The sequence below is a fragment of the Colius striatus genome, chromosome 7 (assembly GCF_028858725.1).
Source record: "Colius striatus isolate bColStr4 chromosome 7, bColStr4.1.hap1, whole genome shotgun sequence".
Taxonomy (NCBI): domain Eukaryota; kingdom Metazoa; phylum Chordata; class Aves; order Coliiformes; family Coliidae; genus Colius; species Colius striatus.
The window spans coordinates 26,423,477-26,447,566 of NC_084765.1; the positions used below are offsets into that span (position 1 = coordinate 26,423,477).

General features: G+C 35.5%; 1 protein-coding gene across 7 annotated transcripts in view; it reads right to left on the reverse strand.

Moving 5' to 3' along the window:
- Window positions 1–24,090, reverse strand: part of OTUD7A (OTU deubiquitinase 7A) — a 130,787-nt gene that overhangs the window by 85,301 nt on the left and 21,396 nt on the right. The gene's annotated exons all lie outside the window — the stretch shown is intronic.

A 24,090-nucleotide genomic window follows, 5' to 3' on the forward strand; every position in this document is an offset into this window, starting at 1 on the left:
GTCATATGATTTAAAACAAAACAAATGCAGCAACAAAAAAAGCATTGAAGACTGATCTAAAAGAATCTTGAATAACAATTACATTCAATATGAAGCACAGACCCAAGTGCTTTAAGGAGCTATATGATTATGTTTTGATTCCTGACTGGATCTTTGTGCATGTTGTAGCTAATGTGGCTTTGTATCTGGTTTACTTGGTAAGAGAGAAGAAATGATAAACACAGGCTCTTCTTTTAAAGCCTATTTAATGATACTTTGCCCACATATCATTCTTTCTGCTTCTCTATTAGAGTAAGTACCATTAATCAAAGTCTTTACACATTATATCTTGTAAAGTTTTTATGGCTATCATTATACTTGATTTCTCCCAATTCCTGGATTTTTTGTTCTTCCTAGTTACAACATATTAAATTTTATTCTCTATATACAATTTGCTTTTTTCTTAATGAATTCATACATACATTTATGTAAGTAAATCCACAGATCTGTTACTTTTTTTTTTCAAAGACAAACAAATTCTCTTTTCTACTTTCCTTTTTCAATCCCTCATTTAGATTTCTCTTAGCATATGTTGTCACACAAATTTATTTCAGTATAATGCATGTTTACTTGTTGTTTTTTAAAGCCATAAGAGATGCTACTTGCATTTTGGGTTTAGTTTTCACCTGGTTTACCTGTGTCAGTCACCTAGAATACATTGTATAAGATCAGTTTTTTGTGAAATTCCACTGAAGTGGGAAAACAGCTATGGTAATCTGACTGGAAATAATTAAATGTCCTCCATATTCATATACTGAGTTTTTTGAAATGGTGGTGGTCACAAAAATAATATATTTAAGGTGCACAAAATGAACATGCAACTCTAGGCAACTAGGAACTTACAGGCCCATTTTTACAAATGTCTTCCATAGGCAAAACTGTTCTTACATTTTTTACTAAAAACATTGCACATTTGATTTCCAGCATTATAAGAAACAATCCAAAATTCCACATTAAGATGGGTTTTTAAGAGATTGTCGAGATACTTTTTTTCACTCTTTGCCAAGGCCTTTATTTCAGTCTTGTAGACTGAAGCATTAGCCAAACTTCACTTGAATTCCACTGTAGTGTTCATATTGTTTTGTATTGATTGTACAAGTACACAGAATTACGCTAAAATTCTTGTAGTCAAAGAATTGCATTCAAGATCTTTGAGTTCATCCAATTCCTTTCCACCAGCAACATTTCATTCACAACACACATTGTAGTCACACACACACATCATTGAGAACAAGTGGTGCGTCAATAATGCTGTTGGTGAAAACAAAAAGAGCCCAAGCCTGTTGTGCTTTCCTGATGCCCTCACATCCTGCTGAATCTCTTGATGCTCACAAAACTCAATTAACGTAGCATATATGGAAGAACTACTCTGAGTATCACTACCCATCACAGCATCCATTTCTTTCTCTGAAATGCCTTTAAAACTAGCTGTTTTAACTAAGATAAAAAAAATAATCAGAACAAAGTTCTCACAAGATAGCAGAAATGTAAGATAAAAACCAGAACACCTAGAAGACTGTAGAGAAAAATCTCTCCTAGTTACTTTACCTCCTCCTAAAACCATTCCTGAAGACTGTCATGCACACATTGGATACTAAAACAGAGGTTAAGAGAATGCGAGAAAGTATACTGGTCTCATCTTAATTGGGTGAAATTCATGCAATGGTAGAGGCAACAGACAAGGAGACACAAAACTTGTCTTTCTTTGCAAAGGCCATAGCAAAAGCCATAGATATGTATGACTGTGGACTACAGATTTAAAGAAAACTATAACTGTCAATTCAAGCAATTAATTTGACCTCAGTACTTAATTTATATTCAGTTTTTTGATGAATTCATCAAAGCAATTCATACTTAATAAAAGAAAAACAAATCACATCAGATTTAAACTGAAACAATCACAAGAAAGTCTTTACAGCAATAGCATCGAGCATCTACACTAAGTTCCTATGCAGGTAATTAATGCTGCCAAAATTCAATATGTCTTCTCTACAGCATGACCAAAACATTACAATTTCTCACTAATGAGTCATGAAGGTTTTGGTGTACTAATACCTTGATATGATTACACTCTAAAAAGTACATGTTCTCACATTTAATTATGTGATACATTTTAAAAATACACTGATTATATTGCTGTTTAAGCTTAGATACAGAATTTTATCTCTGAAAATAAAATACAGACACTTCCAGTCATGTAGATGATAGTTACGTGTGTTTTTTCATTAGTCCAAAGAAACATACATACTGAAGATTTCAAACTTCAAAATATGAACCTTTGTGAATAATTTTATTTAAATTAGTCCCACCATAAAAGGCTTAATCAGGACAGTACAAGTATATTGGAAGTGTCTGCATTTGAGGTTTACAGCAGATCTTGGGTTTTTGCCATGATTAGGCACTAATGTAGTTTGAACACTGACAGAAACCAAGATCTTGGAAAGTTTTCTGTATGTTCCCTTTAGCTCTCAGTAGCATGTGTCACTAAGGCAGCAATCTTTTTGCCCAAAGCTCTAATTTAAGACAGGATGAACCTCTCAGTTACACTTATTGCTGCTGGCTTTTAGGATCTGTAGTAACAGTGTGAAGTCATAGAAAACACAGTAACTGTTTGATTGGTCAAAATCTAGACACCTTTTTACAATGGAAAATTCTCTTTTTAATTAAAGACCTTATCTATATATATATGACTTTATCACTTCAAGCAGACACACTTTTCCAGACCTATGCTACCAAATCTGAACTCTCAAGTTGATAAATTATCTACATTAATTTTCTGAAATAAAATAGCTAAATTCAGAATTAAACAAACAATGGATGTTATCCTCAATCTCTACTACTTTCCAAGGAAAACTAGTCTGCATTGACTCAAAGATCATGCTAAAATCTAGCACCTTTAAAACATTGATTCCTCTACCTTCCGTGGCACTGATTTGGACCACTTGGTGCCATTTGCTACTCTTCATTTGCTCTAAGCAGCCTATAGGCCACTTTGACTCAGTCAACAAACAAAAACAAACCCTGTGACTTTGGAAGAATTTTGTGCTGGATTGAATCAACTCACAAAAGCATCTGCCAAAACAGCATAGCTAGCACAAAGTAGGCAACGTGAAGCACATGAGGTAAAGAATCTCCTCTCTTCAGTTCCAGTGACCTTTCAGATGAGCTCTCTGCAAATCCACAGCTCCAGTGTGCCACAACTGAGCTAGTTACAAGCTGATCCACTGCAACCGTACTGAGGGCAGAACTGAAGTTGGTCCCATAGTGCCAGTGCTCTCCTGGCCCTGGGGAGCAGACAGGTGCCTTTGGATTTGGTGTCAGTTTAAAAAACAGTCTTCAGCTTCAATAGTATAAAAGTAAGCTGGGTTGAGGCTTAGGTCTGAGGGCTTTAGCTGCATGTCATACACAGCTTATGTTTCAAAGTAATTTCCAAATATGTGCCTACACATTTCTTAGTAATCTCACAAATAAAAGTCTGTGGAAATAGCAACAATGCTTCCTATCCTAGAAAACTGTGGCAACAAAAGTGGATTGGAACACCTTTCTTCAATAGACACGGAATATTTTACCAAAAGTAAGAAAGTCTGAAGTTATTTAACTGTCTAGCTACACATCATTAATCTGACTCTTCTGTGCTGTCAGAAATGCAGCCAGCTACCTTCATCAAGTCTCTGTTAAAAGGATTGAGAAACACAAGATCACAAAACTTGATTTTATCTCCCCAGTATTGTGAACACCAACACTTGACTTTATGTTTTTTAAAATGCCATTAAATAAGTACCTCTTTTTCCTATTCATTGAAACCTCAAAGTTCTCAACCAAATGACTTCTAAGGTGTTTTTGCAAGTTAAAAAAGTTATGGATCTAAATTAAGCTCCAGAGGTGGATCTTGACCACATAACTATCTATAGAGGTACATTAAAACATCTTAAGAAACAGTAACCAGAGGAACTCTAATAATGAGAAAATACCTTGGGAAAAAAACAGTTACATTTTATACCTAAAGTGTCCAATCTGGTAAAATCATACCACTTCTGTTCAACTTTATGAAAAAAATGGGTTTGATTTTTGGATAAAAAGTTGCTCGATTTTACCTATTGGTGTATTCTATAGCTTTACTTTCATTAAAGGAATAAGTTCCAGGGGATAAAAACATCACATTTCTACACATACAAAATCCCTGAGACGTATAATTCAAATATTAATTATTTTTCCTTCTTTAAAACAGTTATAGGACTTCCAAATTACTTGGTGAAAGAGTGTTTTACAGTCAGAAAGTTGAAAGAAAAAACCACATTAAATGATCAAATAAAGAGTATCAGTAAACTAAAACATTAATCTTGTAAAGATGATTTAACATGGTGTGTTCTGGCTTTTTATTAGCACAGGAATTCACTTTTTCTTTTTTTTTTTTTTTGCAAACTCTCAATAATTATTCTCTTAAATCACAAACATTAAATTTCAATTCTAAAGTTTTTTCTTCCTCTCTCACACCACTGTCAGTACCAACATAACATATTAAAGTACAAGTTTCTTTGTGAATAACACAAAGTCAGCAAGTGCATTACTGTAGGTTTCAAAATAATTATCATTTGGCTTAACACATGAAAAGGCTACTTTAAAAATCATGTTTTCATTTATTTTGTCATGAATTTAGAAGAGTTTAAACCCATACATATGTACTTGTGTGATTAGCTTTACTAATATTGTTAGACTGTTCACACAAAAGCAAACAGTCACCAAGATGACTGTGTGCTTCTGTTATCATTTGGAACACATGGAAAGAAAATGTTATTTCACTGAGGTCAGAGAAAGTGTTCCACTAATTTCTTCTATGAACATCCTATAAATACTGTGAACTCTGTTATGAATCAAGCAAAAATCTCAGAGGAAGGTAAATCAAGAAGTCTTATCTCTAAAACAATGTTAATAGTAACTGACTTTTACCTGTGGATTTTCTTTTTTTCTGTGGCTTGAAAACTTTGAATGTGTTACAATTTAAAAAAATACATATAAAATGTGCTTCTATCCATGTGTTTTTATATGCACAGATATAATCTGCCTTGATTGTTCATTATCATTTCCCATGAGCCTCTCAGATTTTGGTACAAGACAGATCTTGAACTAATCGAAGTCACAACTCCGTCCTGTCATACTCCATTATAGATATCCAAAGTTATACCTTTTACTAATCACAAAGTATGTCCTTCATTCCTAGGTGGTAGAAGATGTTTGGGGTTTTTTGGTTTTTTTTAAATGAATCCTTTTAATTTTTGACAATTTTTAATTAACTTATCCGCAATAAGTTCCTGAGAAATTTTATACACATGCAACCCTCCCCAACTGTAACTGAACAAAGCTGCATTATGAACTTTCTCTGAAGTTACTAATGTAGTTTACAAGTATACAGAACCTTATGTGATGAACTACATTAGGAAAACCTGTTGCTAGAGTGTTGTATGAACTTTAGAAAGCAAATTGAGTCCATTGTAATTACAAACTGAGCTACTCTCTTCTAGAAGAATACAGAATGCAGGCAGTTCAAGTTACTCTTTTGCACTCTATACCAACCACTCAGTTCACTGACTATGCAAGAAAAACAGTCATAGTTTTACCCTTCAAGTTTTCTTCATGATACTCGATCATCTTCATAGGAACAGCTTCACCTTTGCAAATAATAAATGCAATTTCACTTTTTTTAAAGAATCATGCTTTATTAACTATAAAACACACTTATAGATACAAAATGTGACAATCTTCAAGGGCCACTAATGAAGAATAGTACTATACAGTATTTCAGAGTATCTCAACAGGTGTGACAGGACCCTTCAGGTTATTACTGGATGAAAAAATATCATGTAAAACTAACGCACACAGTAAGTTCAATGCCTAAAGACTCACCATATAAAGCACAAGTCTCCCATTGATTTTAGCTTCATCTCATGACACCTGTTTTCCTTTAAATCCTACTTCACCAAATAAAGCTATTTTCCTGTTGCCACTTTCCCGATAACGCAAAGAGATTGATTTGGAGGTTAGCGAGAGCTTCCTGTAAAAACTGGGAACCTGCTACTGCTTTATATAATCACAGAAGCATTGTTTCTCTTCAATCAGCTTTTTAGAACTGAGGACTGAGAGAGAAGAAAGGCGGACTATGGGCTGCCTCATCAACCCTGTATGGCTGAGCCACAGTAATTTCAAGGGACTGCATTCAGGAGCTCCCTGGTTTGCCGCCCATCTGTGCTTCTCACCGGCAGCTTCTCAAGGGTGAGGGGTGGGTGGGAAAAAGAATGGAGAGCGTCAAAGGCACTGAAACACGCAAAAGTCTGTGCTTTGCTAAGTGATTACTTCTGCATCGTGAAATGCCAGCAGAGCAAATCTGACCTCTGTACAAGAAAAGACAAATAAGGAAAAAAAAAAAATGACTACAGGAATTTCTCCGTATGATTTAATGAGGTGGAGGAGGGAGAATATATTTTCAACTATAGACAATAATTCTTCTATTCCTCAAAAAAAAAAAAAACCCAAACCCACAAATCTATCTATAGTCTATATCTATAGTTAACAAGGGTTTTTCAGAAAATACTCAAAACCTCTTGTTAGGGGAAGACAAAAAAGAATTAAGCAGTCTTCCTTGTTTTTCAGGGATGCTCTAAGTGGAAAACACGATGATTATATGATGAGCTGTCGCTCAGTTGCAACCCACTCAGTTCTATTACTGCTCACTACAGCTGCTTTAAACATTCAGTAAGCTCAGTTACCTTTTATATTTATTATATGCAGAAAGTCTCACATGCCCTTATCACATGGGGCAATCCTTGCCCTCAAAGTCCAAACTGATTCAATCTCTTTTTGCTTTACTGGAATTTAGAGAGTAGGAATCTTGTTTCTATATCATTTGAATTCCTGCACCACACACATTTTCCTCTGCCCTTCCTTTTGCTCTCCAGAAGACTGAGGCTATATGGTACAGCACACTATTTGCATATCAAAAGCAACAGCGTTTTATACAAAAAGGTTTCAATGACTAAGAGCTTAAGACGCGTTAAGAATTTACTTTCTTTCAATATGTAACTCCAAATTCAGGTGTAACCCAGTTTAAGACTAGTTCAGATAAATATCTTAAATCGAAGAAGCTTCCCTGCTGCCACTGTTAATCTGATACTTACTTGCCAAAGTTCCTTTTCTTTCCAGATCCTTTCCTTCTGGACCAGTCAGACTTCAATGTCTTACTTGAAATAATTAAGAAGAACATGCATACAAGTTGAAAGAAGTAATGCTTACTTACCTGAAGTTATATGGAACTTGTCTGAATGGCAATTACCTTGTTACTGGAGTATTTCATTGACTCTTTTTCAGCCTCAGACATGTCAAGTTTTAAAATAAGCAGGATAACTCTTTGCTTTACCTTATATAATCTAACAAAAGACCACTTATATACAACAATATCTCAGGTTACTGTAACTTCATGCTAAGGGAGCAATATTGCCCTAAGTTTCTACATAGAAGTATTTTTTCTGAAGCAAAATGTCCAGTGCTGCTGTTAAGAACAAGACACAAGCTCTTACTGCAGATTAGTCAGCATACCATGGACTCTGTGCTAACTTCCATCACTTGACTTTCAACAAGCTCCTAAAGACACAGCCTGGACAGTATATTATTGTACCCCATTTTTCTCAACAGGAGGTAGAAGTGACTCAAGCATAAGCTCTATTACATGCCAAAGTTCAGCAAGCCACTAACTGTATCACACATCTAACCTTTACACCTCAAAGCATCAGATCAACCTCCGTTAACTTAAAACGAGCATCTACCCTCCAGAAGGCAGAAAGACAAATAAAGACATAAATACAAAGACATTCATAGTTCTGTTTCTGCAAAAGACCCTACATGCACCTTAATATGGGTCTGTAGCCTAGTACCTGGCATATTAACAGACAGGTGATACTACAGATACAAGCTATAGCATCCTTGTGAGGCACAGTAACTGGCCATCTATATGTTGCTTCCATACTCTTTCTACTAATGGTCACTTACCTTAAGTAGATGAGTGAATAAAGGCCTTAAAAGGACTAAGAGAGGGATGCAACCATGTCTTCTCTCCCCTGTAACATGACTGTGATTTGTGACACCAATTTTAATTGCTTCCCTGCCTAGAAACATACCTGGCCACCCACACACCTGAAAGAGTGATAAGGTGGGAACAGCAGACCGAATGACTCACAGAAATACCAGCTGATTACCACTGTGTCTCACTACTTTCAACACCAACTGTAGTGGGTAGTGTTTGAGGCATTCTTGACTTAGAAGTATTGATGTGTTTCCAAGTCCTACCAGTTTCATGAAGAAGATCCGTCTGTTTCAGATAGTTTAAAAGAAAGACAGCTATCAGACAATTCTTACCCTCAAGAGAAGCACACTATGAGTACACTGGCTTACACAGACATGCAACTTGTACCAGTCAATAAAGCTAGTTTATCATTCATACGTCACCTAAAACCCTTCTTCAATCCTCAGAGATATCTGAACTATTTCCCTATGTCATCAGTTAGAGTCATATCATTTAAAGCAATTGCACTGTAACATGGAATCATAGAATGGTAGAGGTTGGAAGTGACCTTTAGAGATCATGTATCAGAAACAAGAACCAAGAACCAGTATTTAAAATCAGTCTCAGCAAACTTCCATTTTTCATCTATTTCTTAATAAAGCAAGCAGTGCAACAGCATGCCGATTTAACATAATGCATTTACGAGCACATTGATGTTTACATCGTAATTTAATGTTAATTCGGTTTATTTTTAAAATAAAATGTATTGAATTCTCAAACACATTTCTAGACTAATACTCTGTGCCTCACATGAAGCCACCACTACCACTTTTTAACAGAGAAGTGACAGGATAGTGGACCTACAGAAGAAAGAGATCTCTAATACTGTGTAACACTATTGCCACCATTTTCTACAACCATTATAGGACTGTAACTCCTTTGGAACACTATATCCCTTTATTGCACTTGGGTCATAATAGTGAGAACATCCTAGAAGTGCTAGGTGCTGCTGAAGTCATGCATCTTAATATGAATAAGTAGTTCTCTCTTCAGTGGTTGCCAAAGCAGACATTGAATTGCTTATTAATTACTTGTAGAAAACTACACCCATCTTTCTAGAAGGACTTGCTTTTGTAGGTTTTAAATCTGTGCTGAAAAACCTCAATTCTAGACACAATGAGGGAAAAATAATTAAAAATCAGATGTTCAAGAACCTGTATTTCCCAATCTGACAGGACTTGATTATTTGGAAACAAGTGTTTCAGTACATGTAATCCTACTCTCAGGCAGTCTACATCAAACACAAATGAAGGAAAAGGATCTTCCTATAAAGCTTCATAAATTGGTAAGAGATAAAAAGCACACAAAATATAACTAGGTATTGAGACTTGGCAAAGGCCAGTGTGATCTAAGGCAGTTTAGCTAGCCGCTAACAGGTTCACAAGAATAGTCAAATTCAAACCAAGGCTGATTTGACATGCATGTGTTAAAAGTGAGCATTTTTCACATCTCTATTTCTCATGAAGCATGAAAAAGAAACTTAAAATTCACAATTCAAACAGCATATCCAAGCCTCTTCAAAAAGATCACAAATCAGCTGTCAAAACTATCTTTTGTGTTTTGCACTATCTTCAGTCCAATCCTGCTTTTCTGTCTGCCTGCCTGATGTATTCAGAGGTCATTGCTGGACACACTTCCTCTCGTTAATGTAATTCAACAGAATAAAATAAACTATTTCTGCAACAGCAGGAAGGCACATAGCAGTCCGTAGAATACCAAATATACCAATTCACTTTATTCAGTGGATACAAATTTCACCCAGAATACCTCACTGTAACTGACTGACACTAAAACAGAACAAATAATTCAGTAATCACACCTGCACCCGGAACAGTCCGTCTTGTTCAGGACTGAGGTCATCCAGAGAGGGGAGTTTGCAGTGCAGCTGCTGTACTTTACATAAACACAGAGCTTCCACGGAAATCTGAATGCTCACTTGCTTCTTCTTTCCGCTCCTGCCCCCCGTGCTTTTTTTTTTTTTTTTTTTTTAAATATAACTTTCCTGTATTTCTTTGGTAAACTATAAATTTCTACCTGCTGTCTTTGTGGGCAACTGTTTTCTTTCTAATTTGTGAATAAACTACATCACAAAATTATTTCCTATTGTAATTGATAGAGCTGTTTGATGATTTGAGTATACTGTTAAAGAAGACTCTTCAGTGTTTCTATAGCATAAGAAATAAAATTTTAAACTGATTAATTCTGTTTTACAAAAGCAAGCAAGATAAGGAGAAATGCCCAACAATTCAGCTAAGCATGACAAGCTGATACTCTATGTTTACATAGTTATAGCTTTTTGGTTGCAAAACTACCCACTCATTTCTTCACAATGCTAAATTCCTGTCTAAGACCAATCGTCCTCTTCCATATTTGTCATTACACTAAACAAATTATTTACAATAATGGAGAATAGTTTCTGCCATTTCTCTTGTGCTAAATGTATATTGTCTTAACAACATCCTTAGCGGTTCCTTTTTTATTAGAGCACTACTCAGTATACACCTTCTCAATATTTGCCAAAACCACATTCTAAACATTTCCCAAACCATGATGGTAAAGTATGAAATTCAGATTTAATGTACAGGATAAATGGCAGCTATTGGTATAAAATACAGACGGTCTAAAAATTTTTGAAGATACACACAAAAATGTTTATTAAGGCCCAAGATAACTTTATTATAATACAGATGTTCATGTATCGTTTAACCTACTACAAAATGGATTCAAGCTCTTATTTTGTAAATAGCTCCGCAAGAATATCCCTTTTTTTACCCATGTTCCTAAAACAAGTTGCAGAAGATAAATTGTACATGTTTCAGTTGTCAGACAGTCTAGATGTCCTAACTGAGCCAATCCCATGACTGAAGCAAACTTGGAATCCCGCTTCCTTAAACATTCAATGCATTAAAACAATGCAGGCTTGCCATTCTGCTCTATTCAAGTTCTTGTGTGTATGTAAAAAAGGATGAAGTAGTAATATTTTCCATTTCATCAACGAGTTGTGCCAGAATAAGCATCAGAAGATGGAAATGTGTCTCTGACAGTCCAGCTGAATGTCATCTAGTCAACTGTTATGAAAGGCACTTACTGAAATGAGTAGCAAAATTACTATTGCCTTCAATAACAAAGAATCCTCTCTGAAGCTAATAAAATACAACATAGTTGTTTTGCACTTCTACTAAGTGTGCTTGTATTACATCAGCTTTTGAATCAAAGCTGGTAGTGCAAAGAGGAAAGCCAATTTTATGAACTGATGTAATCAAGCCTAGCATCATTGTGTGGATTTTTTGTTCCTATGGTCACAATGACATCAGACTACTTTGCCTATTTAGTAGTGGGGAGCAATGAGGGTTCTTCCCCTCTGCTCACACACTTCTCTAGTCTTTTTCTCCTACTTGTACACCCTGACACATTAGGAGTCAGCTTGCACTTCAGTGGGACACAAAACACTTGCATCAAAGCCCTTCCTTTCCTCTCTACTGTCTCTTAATGTTTCCAGCTACTGCAGGCAAAGGAAAAGAAAAAGGGGGAAAGAGAAATCTCAGAAATTTAATAAAGGAGATCCAAACAGTGTGAAGTGGGTCATGAATTTAGAACTGAAATACACACTATTCAAATAATAGCTGTATTTTATGTGTGGCAGATATTTACACATACCTGACCTGGAATGACTGTGAAGCTGTTTGTCTGCCTGATGACACAAGGAGATGTTTGTCACTCCAGGTCCACAGACACCCACTCAGCTTTCTAGTTGGCATGGGTCTATATATGTGTTTCTAAAGGCTCCTGTAAGTAACTACACTTTCCTGTATCAGTTTCTACACCTGTAATACAGGAATAATTATACTAATCTTAAAAAAATAAATTAATGCATCAACTGAAGTGAAGTTGATTCACTTTCTGTTCATATATTCCAGGCCTGGAACTCCCCATCTAATTAATTCTCTCATCTCAGACACAAAATAAAGGCCACATACACCTACAATTTGGTCTGAAATTAGCCACAGCTATCTTAGAATCCAAAATACACACATATATTGTAATATCTCTAAAAACTGTATTTTGCAGTTGTCATTTGAACTGTGAGGCATTTGTGAGCAACTTTCATATTCTACCATTAGGTGAAACACATTTTTTCCACAAAGGGAGTTCTAAAACAGCCTTGTCATCTAGAAAAGAAAAATCCCACAGAATATATTAAAGAAAATATACTTACAGATGGAAAATACTGTAAAACTTAGTAACAGATTCCATTTGTCAGTGAAAACTACTATTACACACACACAGTGTATTTTCTAAGTTTTTCTATTAAGAGATGTCTTGACTTTGTCGTGCTATATAGCACACAAATATATCTGCACAGCAGTTGATATCAGAACTCTTAAAAAAAAAAAATCTACCATCAAACCAACCAACCTATTACTCAAAAAACCCCCATCTTCATCCTATTCCTCCATTTCTTAGACTATTGGGAGAAATTAAGACAAAATACCAGTACGTTAGATACTCCAGTTTCTAGATTTTTTTTGTCTACCAAATTAGATCTTTTGCCAGGTTTAATGAAGGCAAAATTATGAAGCATCTAAACTACAGTAAAAGTAACCCTGCAACAGAGTGAAAGAAGTTATATGTTATGCTAGATAGCACATAAGATTATCATATATTTCTTTTATTATTCATCTCATACGTTCTATAGCTGAAGATACACTTTTCCACACATAGAATTTTCTAATAACATTAAAGAGTAAGAAAAATTATTCTCTGTAGATCAACTGCCTACTTCAATCCCTTAAACTGATGATTTTTATTTGCCAGCTGTCCCTCTCATTAATAAAAAACCTCCACAGTATCCCCATATCCGCTATTTCTGAGCAGCTTATCAAGTAACATGCAAAGAAATGAGCACAGATTTTAATAACTAGAAGTCAAATGCATCATAAAAAGTATTATAAATATAAAAAAATACAAGTCTGTGGTTTTATGGGCAGAAAATGTCATGCATATGTTGAAATATATATAGGTGTTATATGTGTATATAAACTGTACATAATATATAGGTATATCTATACATCTGTATGTTATTGATACATTTATATAGATGTGTAGACTTCTATTTAGAGATATCTTCACTAACACCACTTTCTTATTTTCTGGATATGAACTGTCAATTCAAATAACTTGATATACATCAGTCATTAATCCTACTGTAAGCCATACAAGTTAAAACCTAAAGGATTTGTTTAATACTCTTCTTACAAGCAGTTGACAGCCATCTGAAAATGCAGAAATGTAACATTTTGCTTAACTTATCTGTAGGTTTATTCTACCGAGCCCCAGATGTTTTAGCAAAAGAAAGAGAAAAAAGTTCCACAATTTTACTACGGTGGGTAAGAAACCTGTTTTTAACAAATGGTCCTTGCTTCACTAATTTCTACCAAAAATTAGGAAACATTAATTTCTTTTTATAAAAAGATAGAATCTTACATGTTAAACCATTTTTGGTTCAGTAGCTTGCTTACCTTTTTTTTTTTTTCCCCTAATGTATGTTTTAAAATATCATGTGTTGCAGAAATTACTAAGAAATTTTCTAGACAACATTCCATATTATCCATGAAATCTTTTCCATGTAAATCTATCAAATTCTCAATTCTTCTCCTCTTTCTCTGGCAGAAAGAAGTTAAATTAGAAAAAAGACCTGTATCTCTAGTTTTATGTCACATGCCTTAAGCAGTATATAACAAAATGAAACTAGAAAAAAAATCCATAAAATATATTTTAAGGTAATTATATTCCATTTCATTTCAAAAGCCTTCCAGCACCACTGATATAATCCTTTATTTAACCTACAAGAACTTCTAAAATTATTATTTCTAATTTTTTTTTCAACAGGCAGAGACAAATCATACTGTGACAGAGGTAGAGATGACGAAAGGCAAGAGTTTTAACAAGTCACACCTTCCCCAGCCGTTCACATGAATGTGTTATATGTCCCATTGGCATCATGGAAAGGGAATACTCTGTCAGGTATCTTGAACTTAATCCCACACAAAAATACAGTCACATGCTGTAGTGACAAAGTAATAAGCTATACATTGCTGTGCAAAGATCAAATTAGAGAACAAAGGACCTCTGAAAACTGGTAGAAGTACAACTTTAAGTGTTTAAAAAACATTGAGAAGATACAAATCACATGTAATTTAAATAAGTTCAACTTTTCAACATAACAATTTGGTCAACAGTAGAAAACTATCAAACTAAACTGAATAGGATGGAAGTTATTAGCTTTAAAGAGAACTATTTCATCCTTTTTTTTTTGTTTGTTTTTGAATTTCAGTTCCTACAGATTCATCGTTTTTGCCCTTTCTGTCTGAAATGCATAGAGTAAGCAAGACAGTTGGAGATGAGTTATGGGCAATTTCAAAAGAACAGAAAGTATGACAAAATCTCTGTTAGGAATTAATTTTGTACATTCATTAGAAGACTAAACTTTTATATTATCTGTTGACTAATCACAGCATCTTATATATAATATGTTTTGCAAATATATATAGTATTTGTAAAAGTTTGGTAAAATTCTCCCAGAAAAAAAAGAAAATTCTCCCAGAGAAAAAAAAGAAAAAAAAAAAAAAAAGAAAATAAGTGTTTCATAATGACACTGGCAGAATATCTTTACATATGAATACCAAAAAAGCATCCAGAACACACAGAGCCTAACATTCAACAGAAAGAATGTCATCCTGCAGAGGTTAAAAGTTGTTGAAATCAAGAATAGAAGAGTCTTTTCCTAAAATCCCAAACTGAGCAACTATGTTACCGAATAGAATGACACTGGGCAGTACAAGAAAAAACAGACCCAGTTTTAGCAGTTAGAAAATATAACTGAGCTTGCACAACTGGAAGTGAATTAAGCTATTGTCTGGAGTCAAAACACGGCAATTGACCCTAAACAGAGTTTCAAGGATTACAGAGTTAAAAGATTGTTACAACAAATAGCAACAAAAGAGCCTACAATGTTTTTTTAAAAACTTACCATCTAACAAAACAGTAACAGTGTCTGTCAAAATGAACCCTGCTCTTGAACTACTTCTGCGACACAAGTTAATAGTAATATTTTCTGCTGACACACAAACTGCAACAGAAAAACCCACCATAACGTGAGGACACAGCATAAGAAGAGGATGAGATGTCTAATTCAGAAGATGAGAAAATAAAATCTAGTTGTTTTCTTTCATTCTCTTTTCAGATCTTCATCTATCAAAGGTGTTAAACAGATAATATGCCAGGGCAACAACTTGGCAGAAAACGGATACTCCATTCTAACCTCCTGCTCTGTAACTGCTTTACATGTGAGGCATTCTAAGGGTTGGATTACAGTTCAATCTTTGAACTGCAAAACTTTTAATATAAGATGCAAAACAATAAACCAATTAACACTCAGACTTTAGAACACATTGTAGATCATCATTGGGACTGCATTTACAAAAGTCATAAATTACTTCAGTAAAGCCTTATTAGAGATGTACTTTGTATAGCACAGTCGGGTTTTCCCAGTGGCTGGTGCTTGTCAGTGCAGACCAAGTACTTTAACATAAAAAACAAGAATGAGAATCCCAAATTGTGCACACTATTTGCACTGTGCTTCTCAAGAATCTGTGGACGTTTCTCCAGATAAAAGAGGTTTTGAGATGAGTGTACATTTTTCCCATCTCTGAAAGTATATCTCTGCAATTACTCATGTAAACAGGGTGAAGTGGTTTTGGGGAGTGGTGCAGAGAAGGAGTCCTTTGGGGAAGGGCTCATAATCAAATGATTCCACAGAATCAGCAGTCAGCAGGCAGTCACCTTGCTCAATCCTCCTGCTCAGGCAAGGCCACCCAGATCCCTGTTACTCGGGACCATGTCCAGCTTTTGAGTATCTCCAGAGATGGATACTCCACAGCGTCTCTGGGGAACTCATACCAGTGCTCAGTTACCCTCTCTGTGAAAATGTTTCCTGATGTTCAGATGGCACCTCCTGTGTTTCAGTTTGTGCCTGTTGCTTCTTTGGTTCTTAGTCACTATTATTTTTACAGAACACTGTCACACCTAAACCCTTAAAAATCCCAAACAGATAAACATACAAACCCCAGTGTTTACAATGCAGTTGTAAAAGGAAAAGATTCATTACCAAAACTCCAGGCAGCAAGAGGTACTTGGTCCATATGTTGGCTACTATAATACAATCCTTTCCCCACCCTCATTATTTCTAGTAAGGTTCTCTAGAAGTTGCTGCATTGGAAATTGAAAGTGGGAAGAAACCTTTAATTATGTCTTACATTGCCATGTAGGGTTTTCCTGATACAAAACCAAACCCAGTATTTAGGTCAGATAGGACACAAAGTTCTCTGTCTCATGCAATAGTATTTATCAGCCATGCGCTGATAAATTCCTGTGGTACATACATGGTACATTTGACCTGATGGAATGCTGTCAAAACATCTAGGATTTCTGTGCATCTGTAGCTTCATAGGAACTATTATTCCAACTAAATGTCCCATGGCTTGATTAGAGCCACTACAGGAATTCTGAGGCAATCATCCAAAGGTCTCACAAAGCACCCAAAAAAGAACCAGCCTCACAGAACTGAGACACATAAACCCATGATGTTGCAGAGAACAAATCACTGGAACAGGACAGAAAATCCTTCTTAGGTAGGAACTGACCTTTATAGAACTGAGCATTCTGACATTGGCTTCAGGAGGAAAGAATTGCCTGTGTAGGGACTTCAAACTCTTCAGGACACTGATGGCAAAATTTGATACGTTATCATGCTGCTTTAACTGGGTTTTAATTTACCTGAAACTTTGAAGTCTTTGTGTGCATTTACTAATGAGCAGAAAATAAAAATCGGCCTTACTTCAGAGCTTCATCCTTCAAATAAGTGATATAATCACTGGAGATTCTTCTACCGCTCTATGGAGATTCTTCTCCCTCTCTACTCTGCCCTGGTGAGGCCTGATCTGGAGTACTGTGTCCAGTTCTGGGCTCCTCAGCTCAAGAGGGAAGTGCTGGAGAGAGTCCAGCACAGGGACACCAAGATGATCAGGGGACTTGGAACATCTTTCATACGAAGAAAGGCTGTGGGAACTGGGGCTGTTTAGTCTGGTGGAGACTGAGGGGAGATCTTATTAACATTTATAAATATCTAAAGGGTGGGTGTCAGGAGGTTGGGACATCCCTTTTTTCTATAGTAGCTAGCAACAGGACAAGGGGTAATGGGACGAAGCTGGAACACAAAAAGTTCCACTTAAATATAAGGAAAAACTATTTCAGTGTGAGGGTGAGGGAGCCCTGGCACAGGCTGCCCAGAAGGGTTGTGGAGTCTCCTTCCTTGGAGGTCTTCAAGACCCACCTGGACATGTTCCTATGTGATCTGATCTAGGTGAACCTGCTTCTGCAGGGGGATTGGACTAGATGATCTCTAAAGGTCCCTTCCAATCCCTATCGTTCTATGATAATGTCAAATATTCTCCTGATCCTTTGGAAATTCTCACTCTAGATGAATGTTTATTATTGCTGAAGCAGATATCAACTAATATATTCCAAGAAAGAGGGAAAGTCCTGTTCAGATTATTACCATCTCCCTTACAAGAATGTTTCTTAACCACTGAAAGGCATTTCTTGCTGGAGAAAAACAAATTCTCTATCATCTTTCACAAGAATTTCTTGTGTAGATTAGCTTTCAGGTTCTGTGTACATCTGTGTATCACATACTAAGAATACTATCATAGTAAAAGAAAAATTTGCTTCCATAATTGTGTGTTCACAATTGTGTGTTCACCTGAAACATCAAGAAGAAAACACAGTTCCAATTCTATGACCTGTTAATGACATTATGAATCATATTAGACAAAGCAAAGGCACCAAACTACAGACTTCCACTGCTGTAACCTGAACAGAGCAAGGGTCCTATCTTATGAACAAATACTGAAGAGATGTCCAGAGAACAAGTTAACCAAACTGTAATCAGTTCTTCCCTAGAATATATGAATGTCTCCAGATGACCAGAAAGAAACTTTGAAATTCTAGCCTGAAACAAGATTTTTGTTGATTTTTTGTGTGAATTCTTACAGACTTCTACCAAAGAAGCTGCTTAAGTAAGGCTTTTATAAGCACATGCACCTTCATTGTTTTGTGTACGTTTAGCATCTCTGCTTTCGTAACAAGTTTTTAAAATTATTTCCAAACATGAAATATCAGAGAACTGTCTGGCATCTCAATGAAGACATTTGCCCCTGAATGAGTACAGAAAGTAAATATTAATAACTCAGATAGTGATACTCGGAGAAGGCCAGGATTTACTCCACTGGCAATCCTGTCCCCCATGGACTATTCCAAATGCACAGATAATCAGAGCCAAACAGAACAGCTTGCAGACTCAGAATCTACCTCAGCAATGCTTCCCTTGACCTTGCAGGCACTTGTCAGACTTAGTTGCAGGCTGTAAGCACTAATATTGAAAAATACTGCAGTGCTACCCACTTGGACAGATCATCTAGGGCAAGTTACTGAAAAGTGTTGGTCAAGCGCTACGTGGTTAAGCTAAAGTCACTACTAAATAAATTCGTATGCTGCAACAAGGAGAACAAGACACCTCAAACAAGTAAGAATAACAGAAATAAAAAATTTAGAATACAATTTCCCTGGACCCTGCATTTCCTTCCTTCTGTTGCTTTGGTGTACCACATAAAAACATAAAAGGATGGAATTTTTATCTAAATGGATAGTAAAAGACCTCAGTCAGATAATGCAAAGTTGAGTTGGCTACTTGTGAGCACATAAGATATCTTCTGGAATAGTGCTGATGAAGTAAGGTTTTCAGTGAAGATCTCAGCCAAACCCTCACGTTATTTTTAGCATAATATAGATACTTTATATATATTTTTATATAATCTAATATGCTCTCTACATTCTTATATTAAGTTCTCAAATTTTCTGTCTTGATTCTCTAGAATCCCTAGATTCCTTAAGTTTAAAGCAATGTTTAGTTATTTTAATAGATTTAAATAACTGATACATAATAAATGAAAAAAGGGTCAAAAGATTTTTAGCAAGACTAGAAGCACCTGATGCTGTTCTCTCATCTACTTTATACTGTTCATAGTTTACTGGAATTTTCCCCTGTTATTATATCTATGCATTGTGCCAGTGGACAGATGGTAGCAAAGTACAAAATACGTAATGGACAAAGATGAGCTGCATTGCATGATAGGGAACTTGGATATTTTTCCATTGTTTCCAGATTTATGTCAAGAATTCAGGAACAGCCATTCACATTATCCTAGAAGAATGAGCTCCTAAGGAAAGGCAAGTTTATTAAAGAGCATGTATACATAGAGCAAATATGTATTTGTATTTTCTCATACACTTTTATAATTTCATTTTTTTAATGCACAGGAGGGGAAGGAATTTTTCTTCTTTCTTTGATCTTCCTCCCCTACAGCCTAATTGGCCATATTGAAAAAGGAAGGTGAAACCTGCAAGTGCTGAAACAAATTTATACCATGCTATGTAAAAATGAAGAAACAAAAAGAGGATCAACAGTTACCAGAGATGCACAAAAGAGAAGTCTGTAATATGTCCTGTAATAGGCTTACAGTAGACATAGTTTTTTATTCAGGTCAACTGCCTTGAAGAGCAGTACCTTATGATTTACAACATATACAAATTAATACAGCAAAAGACTTCCTCTGAAAAGAAGTACACAAATTTCCTTATTCATCCAATTAGTCACATTGAATGAGGTGAACACTGAGAAAGCTTTTTTCTTAATTAGTCGTATTTCCTTCATTAAATGCAACAACCACAGAAATACCAAGTTTCAATAAACCAGGAAAATTTTTTTTTCAGTTGTGAGATCTGTAATGCTAGAAATCGTAACTAAGAGAGATGTACTAAATCTGTACTGAAAACTTGGTCAATTATATTTAACCTGAACTGGCAATGAATTATTATTTTGAAATTTTGGTGAACATGAACCAGGACAACTGAAGTTACAGCTGAACTCCCATCCAAAACAATTAAAAAAAAAAAAAAGAAAAAGAAAACAAACAGAAAGGTGTTTCCTGATGTTTGAGTCTAGAGTTTCTTTCCTTTCCTATTGCTGACTTTTTCTGACAGTTCAGTAGTTACTGTTAGTTTTTGGACAAGCAAAAATATAATTTCTCATTCTATTTAAATTCCTTGTGAAAATTGAAAATTTTAGGAAAATTACTAATAAAAGATTCATTTCAGTTTTGCAATGAATAGAGGAAAATTAAACAGGGCATCTTTAAAGCCAGAGTTTCAACCAGTTAAATTTGTCCTAACTATATCAGCATTATCAAAATCGTTATTTTAGCCTCATATAAATTTCAGAAAAATATTAAAGTCATTCATAGAAGTAATTCAGAGGACAGTATTGTAATTCAGGGAGTTTGATCTTCTAGCTCCTGTATAAGACAAGCCAAAGAAATTCATTCCGTCATCTCTGTACCAAGACCGTGATTTTCACTTGAGATACGTACTTAATTTTAGGAGGAAAATCAGTGTGGATTTAAAAATATTTCAGCTGATGGAAGATCCATCAGATTCCAGACAGTCAATTAGACCTGACACCGAAGACCTGGGGAACTTGTTTCCAGTCTGCTTTATCTAGTTCTAGTTTCCAAGTCATGGATCTCATTATACTATCCCTGTGCTAGACTCAAGAATTTACTTCTAATACTAGAAGTCTTTTTCTCTGTTCCAATAATTTAGGACAATAATTAAATCTCCTCTTATCCTTCTTTTGCATAAAATAAATAATTTATTTTGACATTTGGAAAGTTTGTCTTGTAAGAGCAGAATATAGAAACCCATTGTTTCAGCTCTTACCTCATATATATGCAAATTGGTGCTCCTACAGCACTGAAAACTGGTCTCAAAAATAAAATATTTACCTGTAGGTTTTTAAAAATGTGCTTTTACAGCCTGACACAGTCATATCTTGGTCATTCAAGCAGGCAGCAAGACAATGCATGACAGTACAGATTGGGCATATGGGCGTTCAGAACAAGAACCCTGGCAGTCACACCTGACTGTCACTAACATGTCAGTTTCCTTCTGAAGCGTTCGATGGCAGTTTGCATGAAGACAGCTGAGGATATCATTAAATGGAGTTACATGATCACCTTGACTGTTTTAACCTGAGAACTGTCAGGTACAGTAACAGATTTTCATGTTAAGACGTTTTCTTTCTTGGGAAGTAGGAAGTTCATCTCACAAGAAGGCAAAATTCTTTTCCATTCATAAAGTACAGCCTGTGGCTGACAAGAAAACATTCCAGTTATAAATATGGACCTTTCCAAACTGCAGATTATTTTCCCTCACACTTGAATGACTCCAAGTAAGGGCCTGATGTGAGCCTTCACAGATCTCAGATCCCCCATATACCTTCCCAAAACAAATCTCAGAGTGTCATGACAGGGATTCCCATTCAGCCAGTACAAAAAGCAAGACCTTCAAATAATATCTGCAGAACAAAACACATCTACTGAAATGGAAGAGGAATCGATAAACAGAAAGTCAATTAATCTTTAGAAACAGTGTTAGAAAAATCTTCTGGGGAAATTCTTCTCAGAGATGTCAGAGTGCTCAACTCATAAGCTTGAAACTGTGACCTCATAAGTGTCTGTTACAAAAGGCTGCATTGTAGTAAGTATACACAAGGCACTGAGTTAAGAAACTACAGATAAGCTTTCTTTCATTACTTCCTAAATTCTTGGTCTTTGGATTTCCAACCATAATCTTCCGCTAATGTAGAACCTGAAGTATGGATTTTTGTAATGTTTGCATATTGCAAAAATACATAAATTACAGCCTTTTATCTACATGTTACAGAACAATAGATCAGGTTTCACTGTGCCGTGTGGGTAACGTAATGCCTTCTTCAGTCAAACTGCTGGAAATGTAAGGTGAATTTTCATTATCAAGTATGTTCTGAAACTACATAAACTAGAGTTCATTTTGTTATTGGAATAAACCCAAAAAATCTGTATCTTGATATTTAGGTGTCCAAAAGATTCTACCATGTTCCTAGAAAGTTTGTCTTATTTAGAATTACATATATAGGAACTACTGATAATTGCAGGTAATCCAATAGTGATGTTCAGTTAATGGATTTTAAATCTGAAAAGGATTAGTATCTTCCTTGGCATGGCATCCAGCAAACAATGAAATTCATCCTAATATGGTTCTCTCAAGTCAAAATGGCAACAATAAAACCCTACTAGTTGTTGTCATAGTTATATCCTAGCACACGTGCATCCTCCCATCTCAAAAAAATCAACCTAGATATTTTGTCTACCATTTTCTTCAAAGAAGAGAACCACTGATTCCCTCTATAGAATATAGTGTCTCCTGGCCACGTCACTGAAGAATTTGAGAGTCCATTAGAAGAAATATCTCCCTGTCACAGGCAAAGGTCTTTGAACAACTGTACCATTGCTGTAACACTGATCTGCAAAAGAAAGGCTTTGGCACTCAGGAGACATAAGTAAAATACCACATCTCGGCAAGTTACTTGGCTTTCAAATATTAACAAATGACAAGAACAGATGAAGAATTTCACTCACTGAAGACATTGACACTGTATATATATCCAATAGGGAGTCCCTATCATAGACAGACTTCACTCCAAAACACCAGCCTGCAGCTACCAGCTATTCTTGGCTCTACCTCATCTCAACTTCAGTTTAGAAACACTTTGATCTATCCCAATGATTTTCAGGATCTTTCTGTCTGAAAAGGAGAAAATCAAGACTGCTGGCAAACAAAACAACAACAAAAAAGACAAGAACAGAGAAGAAAAAAAACTATAGTGCTCTGAATAGCAACAAAATGAACAGCAGAGAAGCTTATGCCTCATTTGCAGTGATCTTTCTTACTGAATGATTTTGATAGGGCAAATAACTGCTACTCTAAGTGATACCACAGACATAGAAGTAGTAAACTTTTTTTTTTTGCAAGTAGGCAACTTTTAGTAAATTGAGCGCTTAAGTTCAACAAGATTTTTCCAGTGTCTAAATAATATCAAAATACTTAGTATCTACTGTATCTGACAGAATCTTTTCTCTAACAGTGGGCAAGGTTGTCTACAAAAGCAGAGAAGTCAACTGATACTAAGCCTGGAGGGAAAATAGTGGTTTAGTATTCCACATTAAGTTTAATGATCAGAGCTCATAGAAGGGATTATTTAAATTTCTTTCCTTTAAATGATAATTGGACCGTGTGGTAAATATTCCACAAATATGAATATATTAATGACTACAAGGAATATCAGTTCTGATAAAACTTGCATAAATAAGGTCTCTGTCCCCAGTAAAGAACAAGTGGACTCTACACCGAGAAGGCTAGGTATACACAGGATGGTGGGAAAGGAATTAACAAAGAGCCTTCCAGCTACTCAAATACAAAATTTTATCCTTTTTTCCAAACCCTGGAAATATAAAGCATTAGTTATTTAACCACTCAACAGAAGCCTTTTTTTCCTCCACTTCAGGAAGCAAACATGTCAAAAGTTTTTCACTAACCACAGCTATAGCTCAGCTTTTGAAGAGAGACAATTACAAGTGCAGATTGAGCAGTGGAAAGACATATTTGTTTTTTCAACTAGTTTCCAAGCAAAAGCAAATCCTATTGTCAGAAAGAAGCAGCATTCTGTGGGAGCAAGTCTCCCTTTGTTTCTCTCTTCTGGAAGAGCAATATTCTAGAGTATTGCATCAATAGCTATTTGCTTCAGTACCTGACAGCTTACTTCAATCAAATCCATGTTTCACAGACATCTACAGCAAAACTACCCCCAAACACTGCAGACAAAATGTATATATGTACAAGAAAAAAAAAATCTGACATATGAGCAATCATTTCTACAAAATCAGTCT